The sequence below is a fragment of the Prunus mume genome, linkage group LG4 (assembly GCF_029339155.1).
Source record: "Prunus mume cultivar Tortuosa linkage group LG4, ASM2933915v1, whole genome shotgun sequence".
NCBI classification, from domain to species: domain Eukaryota; kingdom Viridiplantae; phylum Streptophyta; class Magnoliopsida; order Rosales; family Rosaceae; genus Prunus; species Prunus mume.
Genome location: NC_142701.1, coordinates 20,112,437 through 20,137,131, shown reverse-complemented (window position 1 = coordinate 20,137,131; position 24,695 = coordinate 20,112,437). Strand labels below are relative to the sequence as shown.

The 24,695-nt window shown below is 37.9% G+C and overlaps 2 pseudogenes across 1 annotated transcript; both read left to right on the top strand.

Moving 5' to 3' along the window:
- The first annotated feature begins 4,123 nt into the window (after window positions 1–4,123).
- LOC148918093 (receptor-like protein kinase FERONIA) lies at window positions 4,124–12,708 on the top strand (annotated as a pseudogene).
- Window positions 12,709–21,567: 8,859 nt separating this feature from the next.
- On the top strand, window positions 21,568–24,355 carry LOC148918092 (receptor-like protein kinase FERONIA pseudogene; annotated as a pseudogene). The gene has a single exon (XR_016126191.1). The product of XR_016126191.1 is annotated as a receptor-like protein kinase FERONIA pseudogene (transcript).
- Window positions 24,356–24,695: the final 340 nt, after the last annotated feature.

Here is a 24,695-nt window from a genome sequence, read left to right as displayed (position 1 = left end):
AGATTGGAACTGAAGAGATGAAGATTTTGCCGTTTTTAGAAATAGCCGTTAGTTAACAGCTAGCTTTATTTCTGTTTTTAGAAACCAATACAGCTGTTATTCTTATCCCATTTAGATTGTACTAGGTCATCCGATCTTTCTCCAAGTGGAAAGATCGTAGCCTCCCATGGTCTGTATGGCTGGAGATGAGTCCTTGCTCCCTGAAAAATAGGGTCTGATTTTTGACTGAGATAGGAATATAGTCATGTAATACCTCTGCTTTTGATACAGAAATATACTGAAAGGTTTCAAATCCTCTGTTTTTTCTCATCCTTCTTTCTCTGAGGTGTATTTCTTCTAAAGGTTTCAGCTTTTGTTTTCAACCAAAAGTATTAAGCTTGATACTAATTCAACATGCTTAGCATCCTTCTCCAATTGCCCTACAGCAGGCATGACATGTCTAGCAAATCACACCGCAAAGCAATAACACCAACATATCAGCATCTAAACAATTGTTGTAAGGGGGGAATTTGGTCATCAGAGTCAAATGCCAAAAACCCAGTTGTTCGGGAGTTATAATCAGCACTCCAACTGGTCAATACAGACTAAAGTCCAAATACAAATTTATAAATAAACCCAATCCTAGACATGTATTTATAAAAAAACCCAAGCACTATTTAAACATAGAAACACACCCAAAATCAACCCCAAAGTCAACTTTTTGGGTGTGTTTATAAATGAGTTTTAAGTGTGTGTAATGATGGGTTTTGGGTGTGTTTATATGTTTAAATAGTGCTTGGGTTTTTTTATAATTTCAACCCCCATTTTGGGTGTTTTAGTGAAACTCCCAAGTCCAAAAGCATAACAATTATTGTCAGGGGCCTTCACAAATTCCACAATTGTGCGCACAGCTCCTCCTTGGCTTCACTCAACATATATGCATCTTCACCAGAAAAAGTAGCCTAGTACTTGCTCAGGAATTTGAAAGACTCCACAAATTCCACAATTGTGCGCACAGCTCCTCCTTGGCTTCACTCAACATATATGCATCTTCACCAGAAAAAGTAGCCTAGTACTTGCTCAGGAATTTGAAAGACTCCTTTGCCAAGCTGAAACTACAACACACAAAAATAATCAATTATTCCTAAAACCAAGTAAATAAAAGTAGGCAAAAAGTCACTTTTGATCCCTGTAGTTTGTCACTGTTATCACTTTTATCACTTTGGTCCATATCATTTCAATTTAGTCAATTTTATCCCTCTAATTTCAATTTAAAGCAATTTAAGGACAATTCTCAACTTTGGCCTGAGTGGTTGTTTGACACTCTTGCAGCTGATGTAAACATTCCAATTCAGCTTTAATAAATCCCTTCCATCGTTTGATTTTATATATATAAAAAATAAAAATAAAATAAAAAAGGACAATTCTCAATTTCTATCAAATTTGTTGTTAATTGTGGATTGACAATTCGGTCAACAAATTATTAAAAAATTATTTATTAAATAAATATTAAAGAATAAGTGTTGACATGACATGTCATTTTTTTTAAGAATAAAAAACCGAAATAACCCAACCCACCATTAAGAGCAAGTCCAGCGCATGCCACTTACCCGGGCAAAAGGCCCCCTACCAGCCCAAAAGACCTCCAGGGCACGACATGCAGCCAGGGCAAGCCCTGGGTCCCACCAACCCAGGCAAGCCCACGAGCAAGATCTACTTGGGCTCAAGCCCGAAGGCGCTAACATCAGCGAGGGAAAAAAATCGAAAGAAAATTGAAAAAAATTCAATTTTTTTTTTAAAATACCAAAAAATTATGGATATTTTCCCTATAAATACATAACAATTTTATTCACTTTCCACACCAAATCCTCATACAAACTCTTTTCCTTCCAATATTTGTAAATTGTAATTTTTTTTTTCTTGCATTTGTAAATTGTTTATATTTTCTTTCATATTTATTTTTTTCTTGCATTTCTAAATTGTTTATATTTTGTTGCATAATCTTTTTTTTTTCTTACCCTTACCCTTGCCTTTTGGGGTGGAACTGAATAGTGGCAGCCCTGCCTTGCCCTTGCCATTGCCTTAGCCTTTTGGGGTGGACATGCTCTAATCTCTATCTCATCCCATCCATCACCCACCCCACCTCCAAACCAAGCAGCACGACCGCCATCCCCAGACCCAACTAACCTTATCCCCCCTCCTCCTCCGGTGAACCCAACCCACCATTTATATGCTTCTTCTTCTTTCTCTGCTTTTATATTTTAATTTTTCTTTTCGTTTTTTATAATTTTTTTTTTCTCTGCTTCTTCAAACCACCACCGTCACTTTTACATCACCTGAAATGGCGCCGGCGTCAACTCTACGACTGGGTTTTCTTGTTTATGTTGCAATGGTGGCTGGGTTTTCTTTGTACTGTTTTAAGTGGTGGTTGGAATCGGGATTAATGGTGGTTATGTGGAGGTTACTGTTTCAATTTAAAAGGTTGGGACCATGAATATTCATGAGGTTGCCATTCATGGCTGGGGTCGGTATATATATTCTATGAAAGTGGTTATTGTTTGCTGGGGATAGGGATGTGCAGAGAGGGAGGTTGGCTGGGGATGGGATGGCTAGGTTGGGGTGACGGATGAATAAGGGGTGGGGTTAGGAGGGGAGGGGGTTAGCTTTTATTTTTTATTTTTATATATTTGATTTTAATGTTTTAAAATTATTTTTAAAGAAAATAATAATTTGTTGACTGAATTGCCCCTTCACCACTAACAGAAATTAAACAAATTTGATAGAAATTGAGAATTGTCCTTGAATTGCTTCAAATTGAAATTAGGCAAAATTGACCACATTGAAAATACAGGGACCAAAGTAGTAAAAGTAACAAACTACAAAGACCAAAAGTGACCTTTTACCATAAAAGTATAATCGTAGGAGAGTTTAGAATAGTATTATACCTAATTTTCTCCTCCCCTTGGGATGTTGTGTTAATTGGCCTTTTATAAGCAGTGGAGTCTTGGGCTCCAACTCTCATATTCCTCATTTTTCTCCATGACTCAGGATAATAGATGTCATGTTACTTGATTTTCTTCACTCCCCCAAGTTTAAAATGCATGGGTAGTAGGTTATTGCTTATGGAGTAAATTTTGCTCCCACACACCAATATCTTTTTGGACGTGAAATGGCTGGCCAAGGTTTCAGATTTCAGGTTGTCAAAAATGGGCACCACCGGCACATCCAAGACCCACATCAGCACCTTAGTGAAAGGCAATTTCGAGTATTTGGACCCAGAATACTAATGACTTCAACGACTGATTGAGAAATCAAATGTGTACTCATTTGGGGTAGTGTTGTGCAAGGTGTTGTGTGGGAGGCCAACTGTGATGCATATAGTGGAGCTGGAGCGGGTCAACTTGGCTTAGTGGGCCAGGAGCTATTACCGTGATGGGAAGTTGATCAAATTATTTATCCAAGCCTTAAGAGCAACTCCACTCATTTGCCCTTATCCATAGTAAGGGGGGAGCTAGGGCAACCACTATTTACATGAATAGTAATTGCCCTTGCAAATAGTATTTTTGCATTTCCACCCATTGCCATGGCAAAGGGCAATTACTATTCATTTTTTTATTTTTTTCACAACTTTTTTTACATCAATAATTAATTTGGATAATATTTTCGGATAAGATTTTCGGGTTTCTACGTGTCAATACCATTTATATCTCATAATCGGATAAAATTTTCAATTTCAAATTTCAGATAAATTAAAAAAAATTGGCTGGTATTTATAGAAAAAAATTCATTAATTTTTGGGTATTTTTAAAAAAATTTCTGAATTTTTTCTAGTATTTTATTACAAAAAAATTGGCTGCCGTTGGATTGGAGGAAAAATCAGATCGGACAGTAGACGACGCCATGTGGCAACAGGAAAAAAATAAATCAGCAAGATCAGCGGTGGCGTCAGCCCCTCGTTTTGGACCTCGGTGAAGGCTGCCTTCCCGAGTTGGTGGGTCCCACACCTCCCAGGCCTGGGCTGTCCGCTAGAACAATTTTTTTTTTTTCCCCCCCAGCCTTGGGTTCATCTATCCGCTGGACTTGCTCTAATAGGGGTGGGAAGAAAATTGAAACTGAGTGCTTGAATAAGTTTGTTGAGATTGCAATGAGTTGCATGAATAATAATGGGATCGAACCGCCGTCCATGAATGATGTTGGGAAGGGGCTTGAGTTTGCATTGCAGCTTCATCACAACTGCGTTGAAAGGAACACTAGTAGTGAGCAAAGTTGTGTGACCAATGAATCCATTACGTGTATATCTGCCACCATCTTCTCTGAAATCAGAGATCCCAGTGGAAGGTGATGAGGTGAGATGATGAGCAGCAATATTTTTTTACAAGACGAAAGTAAAATATCTGGGCAGGAATAGAATCATGTCCCCAAGTCAATTTGTAATGAAACCATATTTGCATGCAAATTAATTGCAATTATGGTACATTCATTCTTAATTTGTGAGTCACAAACAAGCATCTATTATATCATCACAACACAAAATAGTCTTCTTTTTTTGGCCAAAGTTAGGAAGGAGAGGCACGACCAAAACAAAGTTCGAAGAGGAGGGGAGTTTTCTCACACATCGCCAAGGTTTAGGTTCGAACCTGTCGGTTGGTATGTAAGTCAAGCCTATTTTTTACTATGCAAGACTCTATTGACATACAAATTAATCTTAAAAAGTACTTTCTTAATTATTATTTTTTTAATGTCATTTCCACTAAAATTATGCAAATATCAAATGGGACCGTCTACCTACTTTTTAGTGACTCTATATGAAAAAAAGCCTTGAATTTTGATTTGCAGACAAAATATCTCAAGTTCGAACCCAAATAGCATCATTTGTGTGTATGTGTGTGTGTGTGTGTGAGAAATCTCACTCCTCTCTAGTTTAGACTATCACTTATACTAAAAAAAAAAAATTGACTCTCAAATCTCTGTCTTATCTTATCATCAAGGCCACACCATTGGATTGGAGTAATGACTCGGTGTAAATGTTGACCAACGTTCAGAAGCAGTGTTATAGACGTTGAAGTTGAAGGCAACAGCCCATAATTAAGTTATATAAATGACATGAAATGAAACTAAAATTTTATGTACCAAAGCTTCTGAGGAAACCAGAATTTGCAGCCTGAAACTCTTAAGTAATTAATCATCCAGATTTTGAGTCGGAAAGATCTCCAATATGACAATGCTAATTAAACAATCTTCTCCCATAAATTTCCCTACAGAAACGGCAGGCAAGCATATCTAGCAAGTCACATTATCTTGAATAAGGATAGTCTTCCGTGTCCTCCAACAAATGTTTAGTCTGATTCTGACTAGGAGGCCTATGGACATGGTGATACTAGAGCTGTTGTGTCTTTCTTCTTCCCCTCCTTATCTATCTATTGTATTGCATTTTGTTTTGTTGTCCCCATTGTGGCTTGGACTTCCTTGTTTGTTGCTTTGTATTTTTACTGGATCTGGCTTTTTGACCGCCCCCTCTGGAATGACAGCACTGTTTCTGACACACACACACACACACAAAAGCAAGTCACATTGTGGCCAAGGACCACACTAATTAACTCGTCAAGTCTACGGCTTACCCTACAAATACTTGTCAAAGTCTTGATTCTTGACTGATTGATATTGCTAACGGAAAATAAAATGAAACCTTCACTTATGCAATAGACATGACGTCGACAACCAAAGCCGTACATACCACGCACGCACCTTCAACTGAACCTTTCTCAGTAGAAAAAACTAAACACAAAAAAGCTTTGGACTTTCAAAGATCACCCTCCAATTCCAAGATCTGAAACCTAGTTTTGCAAAGCTTACTCTCCTTATGCTTACAAAATAATGAGTACCAGTATGAAACTGGGTTGAAATGCAAACGGACGAACTTTTGGCCGCTGGTGACTGGAAATTCGTACGTAAACTCATAGAGAGAGCCGGCGGTGCTGTAAAGTAGTTGGTTTACAGGCGAGGAAGAAGGTGCTTGTCTGTATATGGAGGAGCGGCCAGCTGCTTGGTTTTCAATGGGGGAGAACTTTGAGCGGCCAGCTGTAAGGTGATGATGTGCAGAAACAGGGGAAGGAACAGAGGAGTGAAAATGGGTTTCACTCGTCTTTCTCTTCCGATCATGAAGAACCCAAGCAGGCAGCAAACGTCTTCATAAGTCCATTACCACGAAACCCATTCTCATTCCTTTGTTCCTTCCCTTGTTTCTGCACATCAACACTGTACACGTAGCCAGTGACACTTCTCCTATCTACGCTCCGGTCGACGAACTCAACCTTCAATGTGGCTTTTTCGGCCCAACTCAATACAGAGGATAACAGAATTTGGACTGGAGATATCAACTCAAAGTTCTCCCCCATTGAAAACCAAGCAGCTGGCCGCTCCTCCATATACAGACAAGCACCTTCTTCCTCGCCTGTAAACCAACTACTTTACAGCACCGCCAGGCTCTCTCTATGAGTTTACGTACGAATTTCCAGTCACCAGCGGCCAAAAGTTCGTTCGTTTGCATTTCAACCCAGTTTCATATGGCCCTGACTTCGACCGTTCCAACGCCCTCTTCTCAGTCACAGCAGGTCCTTTCACCCTTCTCGAAGACTTCAATACTTCAGTCAATGCTGATGTTTTTGGGTTGGATACAATTTACAGAGAGTTCTGTCTCAATGTTGAGTCAGATGAGAGCTTGAACATCGCTTTCACTCCAAGCAGAGCAACCCAACATACGTATGCTTTTATCAACGGAATTGAAATTGTGTCCATGCCCAACAATCTTTACTACAACTCTGCTCAAAATTCAGATGGATTTAATTATATAGGCAACGAAAACACATTTCGGATCGAAAACGGCACTGCGCTGGAGATGGTGTACCGAACCGATTCAACGTCGATGGAAGATCACTGGTTTCCATTCAGGACACTGGTATGTACCGAAACTGGGATGGCGAGCAAGAAGAGCACAAGTACTTAGACGATTTAAGCTCTAAGTTTAGTGTTTTACCATAAAACAGTAGTATCGAACTCAACTTTACTGAAATAGCAGAGTACTCTGCTCCAGAAGAACTTTACCAAACTGGCCGGTCAATGGGCTCGAACAAGACCATAAACAAGAGCTATAATCTCACCTGGGAGTTCCATGTCCATCCCAAGTTTTTTACCTGCTTAGGCTTCATTTTTGTGAGTTTGAACCTGCTATTACTGTTGGAAATTTAGAAAACTCAAATAACCTGAGATAGAAAGCTTTTTGTTGAATTGAAGTAAATTCTGATTGACTGAAACACAGCTTAAATAACACGTACAAGATAACTGACTCAGATAATGGAATGAACAACTAAACATCCCACTACAACCAATACTAACAGACGTCTCCCACTACTACCAATACTAACAGACTTATCCCACAACTAGAACACTCATATTGAATAGGTAAACCACAACTGATTTCCTAAAACATAGGAACCAACGTTTATTGAATTACAAATAACATAAATAATTTCTAACACCCTCCCTTAAACTGAACGTTCTTCAGACTTCAGTTTAGAAAGAGTCTCCAAGTAACTTTGTTGTTGCTGCTGCTGCTTCACCATTAAACAAGATCCTTCCTGGAACACACCCCTAACAAATTCCTCAAATTCACAAACACGGGTAACTTGAGTGGCTTGGTCATAATGTCTGCAATCTGATCTTCACTCTTGCAATAATTCAAATCAATGATTCCATCTTTGCAAAGATCACGCAAAAAATGAAATCTCACATGGATGTGCTTAGTTCTTCCATGTAGAACAGGATTCTTCCCAACTTTGATTGCTGAGATTTGTCACAGTAAATAAGAGTAGGACCTTGCTGCTGGAAGTATAATTCTTCAAGTAACCTTCTCAACCATATGGCTTGACAAGCACATGTAGTTGAAGCCACAAATTCAGCTTCTGTGGTTGAGAGAGTAACAATTTGCTGCTTCTTGGAAGACCATGATATTGCTCCTGTCCCCATCATAAACACATAGCATGATGTACTTTTACTATCATCTGGATCACCTGCATAATCACTATCAGTGTAACCCAACAAATTAGACATCTTCTCCTTCTTGTAGAAAATTCCGTACTCCTTAGTCCCTTGCAAATATCTGAATATCCTTTTTGCAGCCATAAGGTGAGACTCCATTGGACTTTCCATGTACCGACTAATGAGACTTACAGCATGCATTATGTCAGGTCTGGTTGCTGTGAGGTACATGAGGTTGCCAACAATTTGCTTGAAAAGCGTACCATCAACTTTCTTTCCTCCGGGATTCTTAGTCAGCTTCAATCCCAGTTCAGTTGGATTACCAACTGAGTTGCAATTCTGCATTTCAAACCTGTCCAAAATACTCTGGACATATTTTTTCTGTGAAATAAAAATACCACCAACAGATTGTACCACTTCAATGCCAAGAAAGTAATGCATCAGTCCTAAATCTGACATGTCAAATTCATTCATCATAGAATGCTTAAAATCATCAAACATGGCCTCATGGTTTCCTGTGTAGATCAAATCATCTACATATAAGCATACAATGAGTATCTTCCCCTCATTTCCAATTTTTATGAACAGTGTATGCTCATATGGGCATTTTTGAAAACCTTTCCTCAAAAAATAAGCATCTATACGACTGTACCAAGCTCGGGGTGCTTGTTTCAGTCCATATAATGCCTTTTTTTAACTTATATACCTTATTTTCATGCCCTTGCTTCACATAACCAGGGGGTTGGTCTACATATACCTACTCATGCAGATCGCCATGAAGGAAGGCGGACTTCACATCTAACTGAAAGATGGGCCAAGAATTCTGTGCAGCAAGTGAAAGAACCAAACGAATGGTATCAAGTCTCACACAACTGGAGCAAAGACATCTTTGTAATCAACACCATACTCTTGCTTGTAGCCTTTTGCAACTAGGCGTGCTTTGTACTTATCAACTTCTCCATTTTCATTGAACTTCATCTTGTAGACCCACTTGACACCAATGGTTTTCTGTCCCTTGGGAAGATCTGTCAATTCCCACGTTTTATTTTTCTCAATTGCTTTGATCTCCTCAGCCATGGCTTTCTGCCATTTTGATTCTTGGACAGCATCTTGGAATGACACGGGATCACAATCTGAAAATAAGGCATAATGATTGAGTTCTTCTTCAGAATCACAATTAATTCCACTGACCTCATAATCTTGCATCCATGCAGGCCTTTTCCTTGTGCGTGATGGTCGTGGACTAGATGATTGCACCTCATTTAGTTCAGTGGCTGGAATGTTAGAGGATTGTAGTGGCTCTGCAATCCCTGAAGCGTCATTTTCTTCATCAAAGCTTACAGGAATTTGCTTGTGTACTGTGCCATTTTCAGTCCAATTCCACGCATTTTCTTCATCAAACACCACATCTCGACTGATGATGATCTTCTTTGTGACAGGATTTATCAACTTATAGGCCTTTGAGTGGTCACTGACCCCAAGAAATACACACTTCTCACCCTTGTCATCCAATTTCTTCCTCTTCTACGGCCTCTACCTCGACCACGACCGGAACCTCTCCATGATGAGGATTCATTGTTGGTGGAGCTTTTCAAAGCTTTTTCCTCTGTTGTAGTATCCTGACTTTTAAATTTCTGCTCATGCACCAACAGTGAACTATGGAGTTCATCAATTGACATTGTTTCAATGTCATTTGCTTCCTCAATTGCACAAACAACATAGTTAAACTTTGGCGACATTGAACGCAAAAAATTTTCAAGGATTGTGACATCATCCATCTTGTCACCATGAAGCCGCATCTTACTTGCAATTGCCATCGCCTTTGAGAAGTATTCATCAACAGAATCTTCTAGTTTCATGTGAAGAGTTTCAAAATCTCTTTGAAGTGCTTGAAGCTGTGCACGCTTCACCTTAGTGCTTCACTCATTGCAGGTCTGTTTTTTTTTTTTAAACTGCTGGATCCAAAACGGCGTCGTTTTGAACCCAGCGAAATTTTTTTTTAATGCACTGGCACCAAAACGGCGTTGTTTTGGACCAGCAGCACCGAATTTTTTTTTAAAAGACCTGGCCAAAACAACGTCATTTTGGTCCAGGCCTTTGAAAAAAATATATATAACAGATTGTAGTGATAACAGACCCTTTGATTACATAAAATTTCTTTAAACGACCTAACAATGAGTGAAAACCAAAGGGATCTACCTGTTGAAAATTACCACCAACATTGCCAGCCAAGTAGCAATCTACCTGCTTGAAATAAATAACTGATCAATAACGACTCCTAAGATGCACTACCAAGTACCAACCAAATACCTCCTTCTGCTAAGCTGCTTTCATGTTCTTGTTATAATCCCGTTGCTTACTTATAACTTGCTCAACCAATCTTCGCTCTTGAGTTAAGGACAAGTTAACAAGTTTGTATAAATGAATAAATAAAGGAAAAAACAAGTAAACATGTGGTGCTTTGTGATTGGGCCGCTTCAAAAACAATAAAACAATGTGAGAAGCGGTGGATAACTCCTTAAGAGTCTGCTTTGGGGGGGGTCGTTCTTCTTCTCCTTCTCCTTCGAATGGTTCTGCAGCTCCAAGTAGAAAATTTCTTCAAAATCTTCTGAAGTTCATTACTTTAGTTCTAGGGCTTTGATTGATGTACCGTTTTCGCCTACATGATCAGTGAACCGTTTTCGTCATCATTATTGTGTGAAGCTCTTTATTTATGTCATTGATGAGCAACTTACGGAGTTAGATGCTCGTTTTAATGAGGTAAACACTGAGTTGCTTATTTGTTTGGCATGTTTTTGATTGTATTGAAAATGAAGCTATAATGCTACGTTTTCAAAATATGAAACCTCGTCGTGGCCAATTGTAATTTGTAATGTTGTTTTTAACATGAATTATGAATGAATGTACTATTGTTTCATTTTCAATGTTATTTTAATCTTTAAAAAATTTGAATTTTTACACTATGACCCTACGAGTTCATATTACTGGGTCCGTCCCTGACTACTACCAATACTAACAGACTTATCCCACAACTAGAACACTCCTATTGAATAGGTAAACCACAACTGATTTCCTAAAACACAGGAACCAACGTTTATTGAATTACAAATAACATAAATAATTTCTAACAATTACCGATTACCGTGACCCACAGTTTCAGATCTTCATCGCCAATCAAACAGCTGAAGAAGCCTGGGACATAATCGCGTGGAGTGGTGGAAATGGGAGACCAATTTACAAGGACTACGTTGTGTTCATGCCTGCAGGCCCTGGAAGCCAGAAGAAAGTTGTCTCTTTCTTGCATTGCAAGCGAACGACCAAGTTCAACGATGCAATCTTGAATGGGCTCGAGATCTTCAAACTCAGTGACACAAATCGGAATCTTGCCGGACCCAATCCCGACCCACATCTTCTAATAACCCCACGAGTGATAGCTCCACCGCAAAGCCGTAAATTTTCGAATAAGAGTTCAACTTCTCTAATTGCTATCATTGCTGGTCTAGTTTCCGGCATGCTTGTTTTACGCTCTGTTCTCGGGTTTTTCTTGGTGTTCAGGCGAGGAATAAAAAACAAGAACTCGAGCTCCAACCAGGGAATGAAGTTTGGTCTATTTTCTTTTCCGGCAACCCACAGAACATATGGACCGTCTTATTTGTGTCGTTACTTTACACTGGCTGAGATCAAAGCCGCCACTCAAAACTTCGATGACAGTTTTATTATTGAAGTTGGAGGGTTTGGTAACGTGTACAAAGGATGCATTGATGATGGGGTCACTCTCGTTGCAATCAAACGGCTAAAATCTGAGTCATCACAAGGCGCCCACGAGTTCAAGACGGAAATCGAGCTGCTCTCTCAGTTCCGCCACCGCCATTTGGTGTCTCTCATCGGATATTGTAAGGATGGCAATGAGATGGTCTTGGTGTACGATTACATGTCACGTGGGACCCTCGCCAGTCATCTCTACCACACTGACAACCCCCCTCTTTCTTGGGATCAACGTCTCCAGATTTGTATCGGCGCTGCAAAAGGGTTGCGCTACCTTCACAGCGAAGCCAAGGGCACCATCATCCACCGTGACGTGAAGAGCACAAACATTTTATTGAATGATAAATAGGTGGCCAAAATTTCAGACTTTGGATTGTCAAAAATGAGCATAACCAGCACGTCCAAGAACCACATTAGCACAAAGGTGAAGGGCAGCTTCGGGTATTTGTACCCCGAATACTACAAACATCAACGGGTAACTGTGAAGTCAGACGTGTATTCATTTGGTGTAGTGTTGTGTGAGGTACTGTGTGCAAGGCCGGCTGTGATGCATAATGTGGAGCTGAGGCAAATAAATTTGGCTGAGTGGGCCAAGAGCTATCATCGCGACGGGGAACTTGATCAAATTATTGATCCAAGCATTAGGGGTGAGATTGAAATCCAGTCTCTGAATAAGTACGTTGAGATTGCTATGAGTTGCATGAATGACAGTGGCATCGAACGACCGTCAATGAATGATGTTGTGAAGGGACTTGAGCTTGCATTTCAGCTCCATCGCAACTGCTTTGAAAGGAGCAATGAGGTTGCCTTCAACAATGCTAGTGCTGCAGAAATTAGAAGTGCTGAGCCTGGTTGCGCTACAAATGAATCCATTCAATGTATATCTGAGACGATCTTTTCTGAGATCAATGATCCAAATGGGAGATAATGGACAACATTTTTGAATTACCCAAAAAATGTAGTAGTATTTGAAACCAATAATATTGAATGCAAATTAAGAAATTACGTGCAGTGACTCACGTTATTTGAAACATTTTTTTAATCCATTCCTGCTTTTTTGTTTTTGTTTTGGCTTGTCCAATATAGATCCCTACATTTTCTATTTCCTAGACACATACCCATTACTCTATAAATCTATGTGTAAAACCCAATTTCAAATTTAAATGACTAGTATGATATAAGAGGTCATAGTATTTCTATGTTTTTACATCGTTGCCACTAAACTTCATATTTTATTTATAATTTATTTCAAGCATTTCATTAACTGCCATAATTGTAATTAATATACTCCCTATTAATAGCATATCAATCACCCCATTTCTTTTAGTTGTCATTCCCTCTCACATCTCGCCCCCTAAAATTGCAAACAAACAAAAAATTCTGTAAATTACATATCCAATAATGTACCTATGAAAAATATAATATAAATATATACATATAAAATATAGGTATATTATTTACCACAAAAAAAAAAAAAACAAAGTCAGTTACTTTGTAATTGCGTATATTATTCATAATTAAAAATAGGTACACAATAATTTATATAAAAAATAGGTACATTATTTACCCATAGGTAAATTATTTTACAATATACCTGTAAATGTGTATAGGTACATTATTTTTCATACTAGGTAAATTATATTTTTCATAAAACAAACAAGAAATAGGTACATTATTTTTTCAACATAATTAGTATGTACAGTTTTATTCATAAACAATTATAAAGTGGATTATTAGTCATGTATAATTCATAAAAAGAAAATAACATAAACATTTTATTAAACAAACCGATTACCCAAATTTGAATTTATTGTTAAATTTTTTTAAAAATATTTCAAAATTAATTCCTACATCCATTACAACCATTTAGAGATCTTTCCAAATTCAACATCTATCATTATATACAATCCAATTAAAAACTATTTCCATATTGATTCCTACATTAATATACAAAATGCAATAATGGCTTAGTTGGGGGTATATTTGGAATCTGAAAAGTACAATAAATCAGATTTTATGCTTAAGAGTGCTCCTATTTCCACCCACCTGTCTTATTTTCCCACCCACCTTATCTTCTCACCCGCCACATAAATTTTAAAAAAACACAATCCTATTTTTACACCCACCAATATTCCTAAAATACCCTTATAATTATTACCTCATTTCCTCTCTCCTTTATTCTCTCTGCTCATGTCTTTTCTCTCTCTCTGACGACACATCTCTCTTATTTTTCTCTATCTTATTTTCCATCTCTCACACTCCATCTCTGTCTCTATCTCTCATGTTTACTGAATTAAAACAGTTTTTTGCTGTAATTTTTATTTTTATTTTTGTAAATATGGATTCTGTGAATATAATCACATTTATGCTCTTAGCTTTCTACTATTGTAAATAAACTTTTTTTCCAGAGTTATCCAAGGACCAGAAATCTATTGAACTTTGCAATAAAAAAATATAAAACGCTCATTCTTAAGACATGAGAATGTCAAAGAGTACAAAGCCAAACAGATAAGGGAAAAACAACAGTACTCGCCTTCTTCGCCTTCTCATGAGCAAGGAGTCGTATTCTTGTGTTTTTTTTCTCTCTGTCAAACGATAGGGTTACTTGAGAACTGAGAAGTCTGCCTTTTTTTTTTTTTTTCCTCTTTCTTTTTCCTTAAGTCCTTTTAAGTCATTTTACAATAGGGTTAAATTTTTCTTTAAAAGTTTAAATATAAAGTGGGTGGGAAAATAGGACAGGTGGGTGGAAATAGCAGCACTCATGCTTAATTAGGTAACTTGCTGAGTTGGATCCTAGTCATGGGTTTTTACTTATACAAATTGGGTATTATTTATAGGAACAAAAAATGAAGGGTTTTAGGTACGGCAAATTGAATTTGAAGGGTGTAAGCCAAATTTACTATTTTTTTTTTCTCTCTAAATCTTTTTTCCTGGTTGCATTCTGGAAGCCTTTTGTGCCATTTCGCTGAAATCATGGAAAATATCAAACGAGTCAGCCATTCCACTGTCTGTCAACTAACTAACTCAAGTCTCTATCTTATCAGGATGGCTGCCTTATAAGAACGGCAAGGAGAAGAAGATCCACCCTCCAACTCCAAGATCCCAAGCCCGGTTTTAATTAAGAAAATAAGGTTCAAATCAAACGAAATAAGAAGGGTATTTATATCAACATCATTTTATACTTTTCAATTCAAAGAAAATGAAAAACCTTGGAAAATCAAGAAAAATTACAGAAAACAAAATTTTATTAGGAAAATAATTGGCATCCCTAAACTTCAATTGTCTTTAACACTTGCCAAATTACATGCAAAGCAAAGGTAATTACCCTATCGAAACCCAATTGTTGGAGATTTTTATTTGTTATGTTTAATTTTCTTTCACATCTCTAGTTAATCTCTACACAAATTATGTATAGTCAGTCTACCACCCTCGTCAACTACTCTCCGGGGGATGTTGGTAATGTGGATGTGGATGATTTGTGGTCTTCATGGATAGAGAGAGCTGAGAGTCACTTGACACAAAAAAAAATTCCAGATTCGAAACCCCTGTAAGAATCCAAACACGCGAAAGACGTACTCCCTTACAAATTCATAACTCCCGCCTAAGAATGGTAGTTAGAATTTGACCCCCGAAAAAAAAGAAGAAGAAAAGAAATGGTAGTTAGAACAAGAACTTACAAATTTTGAAGAAAAAATCTTTCAATCATGATCAACTATGACATATATTTTTTCGGTTCATTTATACCAGTAAGTAATATAACTAAGGATTAACTAACTCCTCAAGTCCACTGCGTCTACCCTAAAAGGAATTAAGCAAAGTGGGTGCTTAGACAACTGCTCAAATTTGACATGCAAGTCTTTGATTCAAACATCAGAAAACAATGAGCAAATTTCCAAGTAAATGATGACTAAATTAACACAAAACAACAAACTTGCCCAGATCCCTCAGCCCAGTCGATGCAAGATACAAGAACCACAAAGAAAGAGACTCCACAAAACAGTATTGACACTTTGTCTACAGCCTACCCTATACAAAAGAAAATAACTAGTGATAGTCAAAGTCTACTATCTTCTATTTATGGAAAATCTTTCATTTAGATTAGTGCCAAATATTTAACATGCAATGAAAGTCTTTGATTTAGTCATCAGAAAGTAATGGGAACTAAACCACGTAATCAGACAAAAAGTTAACTGGGTTGACAGAAAGCAATAAACTTGTGTATAGCATCCAGGCAATTTCTTTGCATTGACACTATGCAGCTTTCCCACTTCATTCAAACATTTGGCACTAGACCTCCTCTCCCAATCATGATAGGCACAGCACAACCAACAGATTACAGCCACTTTTGTTTAATTATTTGACACAAATTCGCATTTATTGCATCTAGATCTAATAGTTATTCAATGGGATAATATCCCAGCGATCCTAACGATGGATAGTTAGATCATAGATCCAAATCTTGTGGAAAGAAACTAAAAAGGAGTTGTACTGTCCACTCCTAACAATTGCAAAATGAATCCTATCGGGTCGAGAACGATCAGGCTGCAATTGCTCTCAGAAATATATTATTCATCACCAACATATTCAAATTTTAGATTTGAAGTACTATTGTGCTTTATCTATAAACAATTTTGAGTTTTGGTTGTCATTTGTAATTTTTATAACTAAAATGACATTTTTCAAAGCTTTAGGGGGAAGACAATCTCTCAATGAGTGCATAGTAGTTGTCGATTTGTTTTTCAGATTTTTTATATAATTTATTATGAATATTAAGAATTAAATACAATAAAAAAATCATACTAATGAGAAATGACACGTGGCGGTTGCTCATAGGTTTACTCCTGCATTTCTGATGCATGCGTCGACAAGAGATTCAGAGAGCGAGATGGCTTATATACAACATCAAACCACATCGGTTATTGAGTGGTAAACGTCGTTGCATGTCTTTACAGCGGCGTCATTTATCTATCTATCGTCGTCCTAGTCCCTTAAGACGTGTATAAGTGGGTAAAAAAGGACATTGCTTAAAAGTGACAACGTCATTTCTTATGTATTTATTGTCGTTGTAGTCAATTAAGATGTCTATAAGTCGGTAAATACCCAGGTTGTTTAAAGTTATAACATCATTTTTTATGTATTTCTTGCCGTCATAGTCCTTTAAGACATCTATAAGTGGGTAAATAACAACGTCACTTATCGTCGTCGTAGTCTGTTAAGACGTCTGAAGGTATCCGCCACCATTGTTGTATGTTAATTAAGGTGGATTATTGCTTTCCTTAAAAATTATATGGTAGACGTCAGTTTTCTATATAAATTGTCGTGTTTTTACGTATTACATGTCATTTTGTTGATTTACTGTTGATTTTTTGTTTTCAACGTTCAGAAGACGACAGTTTATGACATAATTGTGTCGTTGTCACTATCATGAGATGTCGGTTTAGGGAATTACTGTCGTGTTCAAGGGTTAGTCATTCATACGTATATACATCTCTTCAATCATTGATTGTTCACTAATTACAACAAAAATATGTACATTATAACACAAAATATCTACTCCATGTGAAGGCTCACAAATTCTGTCCATTCCTTCCTAACTTTATATATCAATGTCTTCTTGGGCATATGATGTGGGTTCTTTTTCTTTTTTCATAGTATATGGGTCACAGCAAAAACCATCGCATCATAAAACTCGAAGCCAATTAGGTTTAGTTTTCTTATATTATGACTTCTAAAAACAAATGAGTAAAACATTTGTAAGAAAAATACATCACACAATAATATTGTTCGAACAATTTTAGTTCAAAAAATAATAATCGAAGACAAACAATTATGGTGGAGTTTTAGTATATTACAATTATGGTGAGAAAAAACTGAGGGTGAAGGAAAAACTGATTTAATACCTTTAAAGTAAAAAAATAAAACATAAAACTCTCATCAAGTGGCAACCACCTTCCTCCCCAACCCAGACCCTATACTACCCACCAATTCCGCTGCCCCTCACTAAGCGATTAACATCCTTTTAAATGTGTGTAAATGCACGGATGCTAAATGTAGAGGCTCGAGATTCCACTTTACCACAATGGCCTAAATTTGAGGTGATAATAGTAAAATTCTTCCTTCAATTTATCATTGCTTTTGATCATTTATTCCACAAAACAAGAATTACCAAAATAAAGGCCATCATTACTTTACTTCTTCTTTCCATGGTCAATTTCTGCATCTCTTTCTGATTTCTCTGTCGGATTCTTCTGCATGTGTTTTTCTTGGTTTCTTCTTCAACAACCCCCCTAAGCTTGATCAACAATGGAATCAGAATTTGTAGCTTTAGATAAGGCCGATAAAGAAGCTGAGTGGCTAAGAAATTTTTTGGAGGATATTCCTATTTGGCCTAAGCCTGCGACGGCTGTTTGTATACATTGTGATTGTATGGCTGCTCAAGCAAGAGCTAAAAATAAATGTCTAGACATATTAGACGAAGGCATAATACAATCAAGCAGTTGCTCTCAAATGGAATAATTTTCATTGACTATATAAGGTCAAAACAAAATCTTGCGGATCCTCTTACAAAAGGCTTGTCAAGAGAGCAAATTAAACAAACATCGAGGGGAATGGGATTAAAGCCAATTCAATAAATGGATTGGCCTAATGGAAACCTAACTTAGCATATTATAGATCCAATGGTCTAGGTTCAATAGGCAAACTGGTTAGGCATGATTCAAATGAGCTAACACACTTATATCTCATTCCTTTGATGGAAGGAAGTGTGTTGTTTGTAAGAAGTCTATTAGGGTACGAAAGTTTAATGATGTTGATTTCTTGAAATCAAGAGTAATAGAGCAGACTACTCCTAGTCAACATTACCTATGTAGGAGTAAATGTGGGGTCGCATTTATGAGAATGAGATGGCTAAATTCTCTAAAGCTCCTATGAATCCAGGATTTGTTCAGGACCAAAATGAACACAAACGTATGAATAAGTGGTATGTTAAGATGCAACATATGTGATACTTGTTGTCTTGGTTTACTACAATAGGTGAATAGTTCAAGATTCTATATTCACTGCGTCACCTAGTAAATCCGATAAGTATTCACTAGGATAGGTTCAAGTCCAAAAGACACCTCTTTTGATGTGTGTTATATCTAAGTTTTCTCTCAAATGTGCACGTTATAATTTTCTTATACAAATGTGGGGTATTGTTAGAGTTCGTATAGGAAAAATACACTTGCATTTAGTCCCACATTGGAAGGGAGTTGTTTCCTTCCATGGTTCATAAGCACCTCTTCAGCCAACGTTTATATTAACAGTTATATATATATATATATATATATATATATCCAAGCCCAAATCATGATGAGTCCCAATTTTGCCTTCACTAGGCCCATATATATTGACAATTCGTTCAAACCAATACTCTATCATCAATCCAAGTCAATATTCGGTAATTTATTCTACTGTTGTATTGATTTGATTATATATAATATAAAGCATATTTCGATATGTTTATTATTCTGTTATTTAGTTTATACTGATTGTTCTTCAACATATATCGTGTAAAACGATCCAAGGAAGGGATAATAGTGGATGGACCAACCCATTGAATAATTTATAAATTAATGTCTGTCAATAGGGAGGGTAGAGGATGCTTGTTTCATTTTAAATTAAACCTGAGATTATAGACTTGCACGTACCAAGTGTCGCTTTTGGCTTTAGCTGTCTTATCCAATTCGATTTTGAAAAGCAAGCTTAGCTTCTTCTTGATAATTGATCGAGGGCAAGTGTTGATGCTGCGGTGCTATTGGTCACTTGGCTTAATCTTCCCATTCTCCTCGTCATTGCCCTAGTCCACTGCCTACGTACCCAAAAGATTAAAGAAAATTAAATAATTAACTAGTACTTGTCAAAAACAATTAGGTTGACTCATCGATATCATGTAGATAGAAAATTACTGCCAAAAAAGTAACATGCAAGTCGTTGATTCAATCAGCAGAAAGTAATGGGAACTTTACAATGTGTGCAATTGAATATAAACGGCAAATACAGCAGACGCATCCCAACAATCATGCTCTTCTCAATCCAATCTTTGCTGATTTATTGATTTTTCAATGCAGAGTTGAATTTATTTCAAATTAGGGTTCACTTTTATCGATATTACCTCAGCCCGATGGTCAGAAGCAATAAAGCGTTTGACATAATTTCACAATTTGTTGTCAGTTTGCAGCACATGCCTTTCAGATAAATAATAAATAAATCAAGCGAAAAGAAAAACAGAATAACAATGACGGCACATAGGAAAGGCTTCTTCACCAATCAACAATGGCGGCGCATAGGAAAAGCTTCTTCACCAATCAACAATGGCGGACGACGATTACAACAAAATGGATATGGGGTTATAAATGATATGCATTTGATACTCATAACTCAACAAGTAACTTACTGAGAACTTTTTGATGCAGGTATAGGAACCAGATCTGCCGCGAGATCCAAATCCTCCGCGAAGGGAAGAGAAGGGGAGAGAGAGATACGTTTTTTTTGGTCTTTTTTTTTATTTTCTACTATTTTAGTTTTTTATTATAATAATAAATCAAATAGTAAGTCACATGTTATCCATATGACTTTTTGGACAAAAAAATGGATGAAATTCTAAAAAATTAACCGCAATGGTTAAATTGGTGATTTCAACTAATTCGGGGACTAAGTTGACTGACTTTTTTATTGACATTCTACACATGTCCTATAGACTTATAGTTTGGTTCATAATCTTTTTCACTATAACAGCAAGTTAACATCTTACAAGATAAACCTTTTCTATACCTAAGGTACATGTACATCAACCAATACCAATAAACAGGAAGAAAAAAAAGAAAAAGAAAAACACAATCAAATTTGACCTACAAACAACAAACAAGAAAAATAAAGCTTTTCCTTACATACCTTCACTGTAGCTGTAGGTAAGTTGCTATATACCTCTGAAATAGGTAAGTTGATTACTTCACAGCAAACCTAACGAGAGAAAGTAATCCTAATTTGAACTTTGTGAAAATCTGCGTTAAAGAAATAAAATAGAGATTGGGATGGAATGACGATGATTGTATAGAGACTAGCAGCTTGTTGTGAGGGGTCGGTTATATTTGCCTTTATTTTTCTTTCACTATCTCTCTAGTTAATCTCTGTACAAATTCTGCATAGTCGTCTTAGACCCCGTCAAATTACTCCACCGAAGCTGATCTATGATTGTTTTTTTTGGTCAATGATCTATGATTGTTTAAAATGTCGTTATCGACATGAGATTTTCCACCAATAACATTAAGTATTGACTAAGGACTTTTGCCAATTGCTTGCAGGACTAATTAATTCCTAAAGTCTTGACTTGACCCCAAAAAAAAAATTCCTCAATTCTACTCCGTCTACTCTAAGAAAAGAGGGGATATTGACCGAGTACTTAGACAAAACTCTAAAAATTCAACGTGCAATTTTCTATTTAATAACATGAGAAAGTAATGGGAAATTAAGCAATTAATTACATAGAATGCTGACTAAATTAACAGAAAAGAATAAACTTCTTATGTATTACCCACGAGTACATAACTTATGCAAATAATTAATTTCTCACCCCAATTATACTAACATGATAAAATCAAAGAGAGACAAGTTCCGGGAAGGAGACATTTTCCAAGGGTGTCATTTTCCTTTTTGAAAATGAACCCCATTGTCAGACACTGAATTTAATCAGGACAAGCTGTGGGACATCACATAACTATTAATTTAGACATATAACTTTGAATGATTCAGAGGGTTGATTGAGAAAATGATCAAGTGAGAAACAGAGCAAGAACCCGAGCAATCAAACAGCTTTCCCATTTCCCATTCAATTATCATGAAGAACGTCACAAGAAGCAAACACCTTTGTGCAGCCTTAAAACCTCTTTACCTATTATCTCTGTTTCTACACATGATCGTCACCCTAGTGGTGGCCCAAGATGACGACAGCTCATCTGTCAACGTTCCGACCGATTTGATCACCGTTGCATGCGGCTATACCGGCCCCCAATTGAATTCGCTTGAGCAGCGATATTGGATTGGAGATGTGTATTCAAAATATTCCCCCTTAGAAGATCACCTGTCTGGTCAAGCATCCGTCGTAAGAGAAGCTCCACCGTCCTCCACCGTCACCAAAATGCCTTACACCTGGGCTCGGCTTTCTCGTTCTGCATTTACTTACAGGTTTTCCCTTGCTACGGACGGCCATAAGTTCATCCGCTTGTACTTCAACCCAGTTTCATATGGCCCTGACTTGGGCCGCTCTAAAGCGCTTTTCTCGGTCGCAGCCGGTGGCTATACCTTTCTCCACGACTTCAATGCTTCAGTCACCGCAGATGCTTATGGCGAGGAGACTCTGCGCAGAGAGTTCTGTTTGAACGTTGATGGAAAAAAGCTCCTCAACATCACATTTACTCCAAGCCAATCAAGCCTAGATGCGTACGCTTTTATCAACGGAATTGAGATCGTATCCATGCCTACCAATCTCTACTACACTGCACCCAATGGGGTAATTAGTTATGTAGGCAACGGCGGAGGAAAGGAGTTTCGTGTCGGAAACAGCACTGCTCTGGAAACGGTCTATCGAATGAACGTCGGTGGAATCCCACTCTCCTCCACTCAAAACGACAGTGGCATGTACCGCAATTGGGATGGCTTGGAAAAGGAGCAAAATTATTTGAAAGCTTCAAGTTTACTTTTTAGCAGCATAGAACATGCCAATATTACACTCTTTTTTTCCAGAATAGCAACCTACACAGCGCCAACACAAGTTTACCAAACTGGCCGGTCAATAATGAGCGCGGACTCAACCTTAAACTACAGTCTCAGCTGGGAATTCCCTGTAGACTCCGAGTTTGCTTACCTAGTTAGGATGCATTTTTGTGAGCTCCTACAGGTCGAACATTTTAGATCGTTTGAAATTTACATAGCCGACCACAGAGCTGAAGAACAGGCCAACATATTGGCATGGAATGGTGGACCTGGAATTCCATTGTCAAGAGACTACGTTGTGTCCATGGATAGCTCTGGAAGCAGCCAGAAGAAGACAAATCTTTCTATCGCTATGTATGGCCCATCCAACAGCGCAATATTGAATGGGCTTGAAATCTTCAAACTGAATAACTCAAGAGGAAATCTCGCCGGACCCCGCCCGGGATCCAACCCAGACCCACGTCACCACGTACCTCGACCAAAACTGACGCATATGCATGTCATTGTTGCTGGTGCAGTTTCCGGCATGGTTGTCCTGATTTCTGCCCTCGTAGGTGCATTCTTGTTTTTCAGGCGAAATTGGAGGAAAGCCAAGTCCTCGAGTGCCAATTCTTTACCGCCTTATTCGTGTCGTTACTTTTCACTGGCAGAGATCAAGGCCGCCACCCAAAACTTTAACAGTGGTTTTATTATTGGAGTTGGAGGGTTCGGAAACGTGTACAAAGGATGTATTGATGGCGGGGTCACTCCGGTTGCAATCAAACGGCTGAAACCCGAGTCATCACAGGGGGCACACGAGTTCAAGACGGAGATTGAGATGCTCTCGCAGCTTCGCCATCGCCATTTGGTTTCTCTCATCGGATATTCAAGTGATAATGGTGAAATGATTTTGGTGTATGACTATATGGCACGGGGGACTCTAGCTGACCATCTCTACCACCACAAAGATAACCTACCTCCGCCTCCTCTTCTTTCTTGGGAACAACGGCTTCATATTTGTATAGGTGCGGCGAGAGGGCTGCAATACCTTCACAGTGGGGCCAAGGGCACCATCATCCACCGTGACGTGAAGAGCACCAACATCTTGTTGGACGAGAAATGGGTGGCCAAGGTTTCTGATTTTGGGTTGTCAAAAATGGGCACCGCCGACACGTCCAAGACTCACATCAGCACGGTGGTAAAAGGAAGTTTCGGGTATCTGGACCCTGAATATTACCGACTACAACGGCTGACTGAGAAGTCAGATGTGTATTCATTTGGGGTAGTGTTGTGTGAGGTGTTGTGTGGTAGGCCAGCCGTGATGCATACAGATACAGTGGAGCTGGGGCAAATCAACTTGGCTCAGTGGGCCAAGAGATGTTACCGTGATGGGAAACTGGATCAAATTATTGACCCAAGCATTAAAAGGGGTGGTAAGATGATTGAAACTGAGGCCTTGAATAAGTTTGTTGAGATTTCAATGAGTTGCATGCATGATAATGGCATCGAACGACCATCGATGAATGATGTTGTGAGGGGGCTTGAGTTTGCATTGCAGCTTCATCACAACTGCGTTGAAAGTAACACTAGTAGTGGTGAGCAAAGTTGTGTGACCGATGAATCCATTAAATGCATATCCGCCACCATCTTCTCTGAGATCAGGGATCCCAGTGGAAGATGATGATGATGATGATGATGATCAGGGACCTCCAGAATGAAAATTCCTGGAACCGCCACTATGAGCAACTATATTTTACTTGTACGCGTGAACCAATAATTGCATGCAAAATTAATATTGCAATGGCTCCTTAAATCATATTGAATTTCATTCCTCCTTAATTTGTAATTATGCATTGGCCAACTACATTAATTTTTTATGTAATCGTTTGTGATTAATTAAGCGGTCACTCAGAGCTTAGCCCTTGAAAGTATTAATGTAATAACCTATCCTAAATTAATATTTAATTATTAGAATATTCAAATAAAAGACAATTTTACTCCAGGAATATTTTAATGGGTTAAAAATTGACTCTTTTTTCAGTAAAGAATTTGGGGATTTTGGTAGTGCCGTTGCGTAGACCATGTCGAGATGAGTCTTTAGACACGTACTTAGCTCAAATCGGAGTTGTAACGAAAAAATTACGATCAGAAGAAGCCCAGTTGTAAAACCGTAAATATTTCAAGTTCGC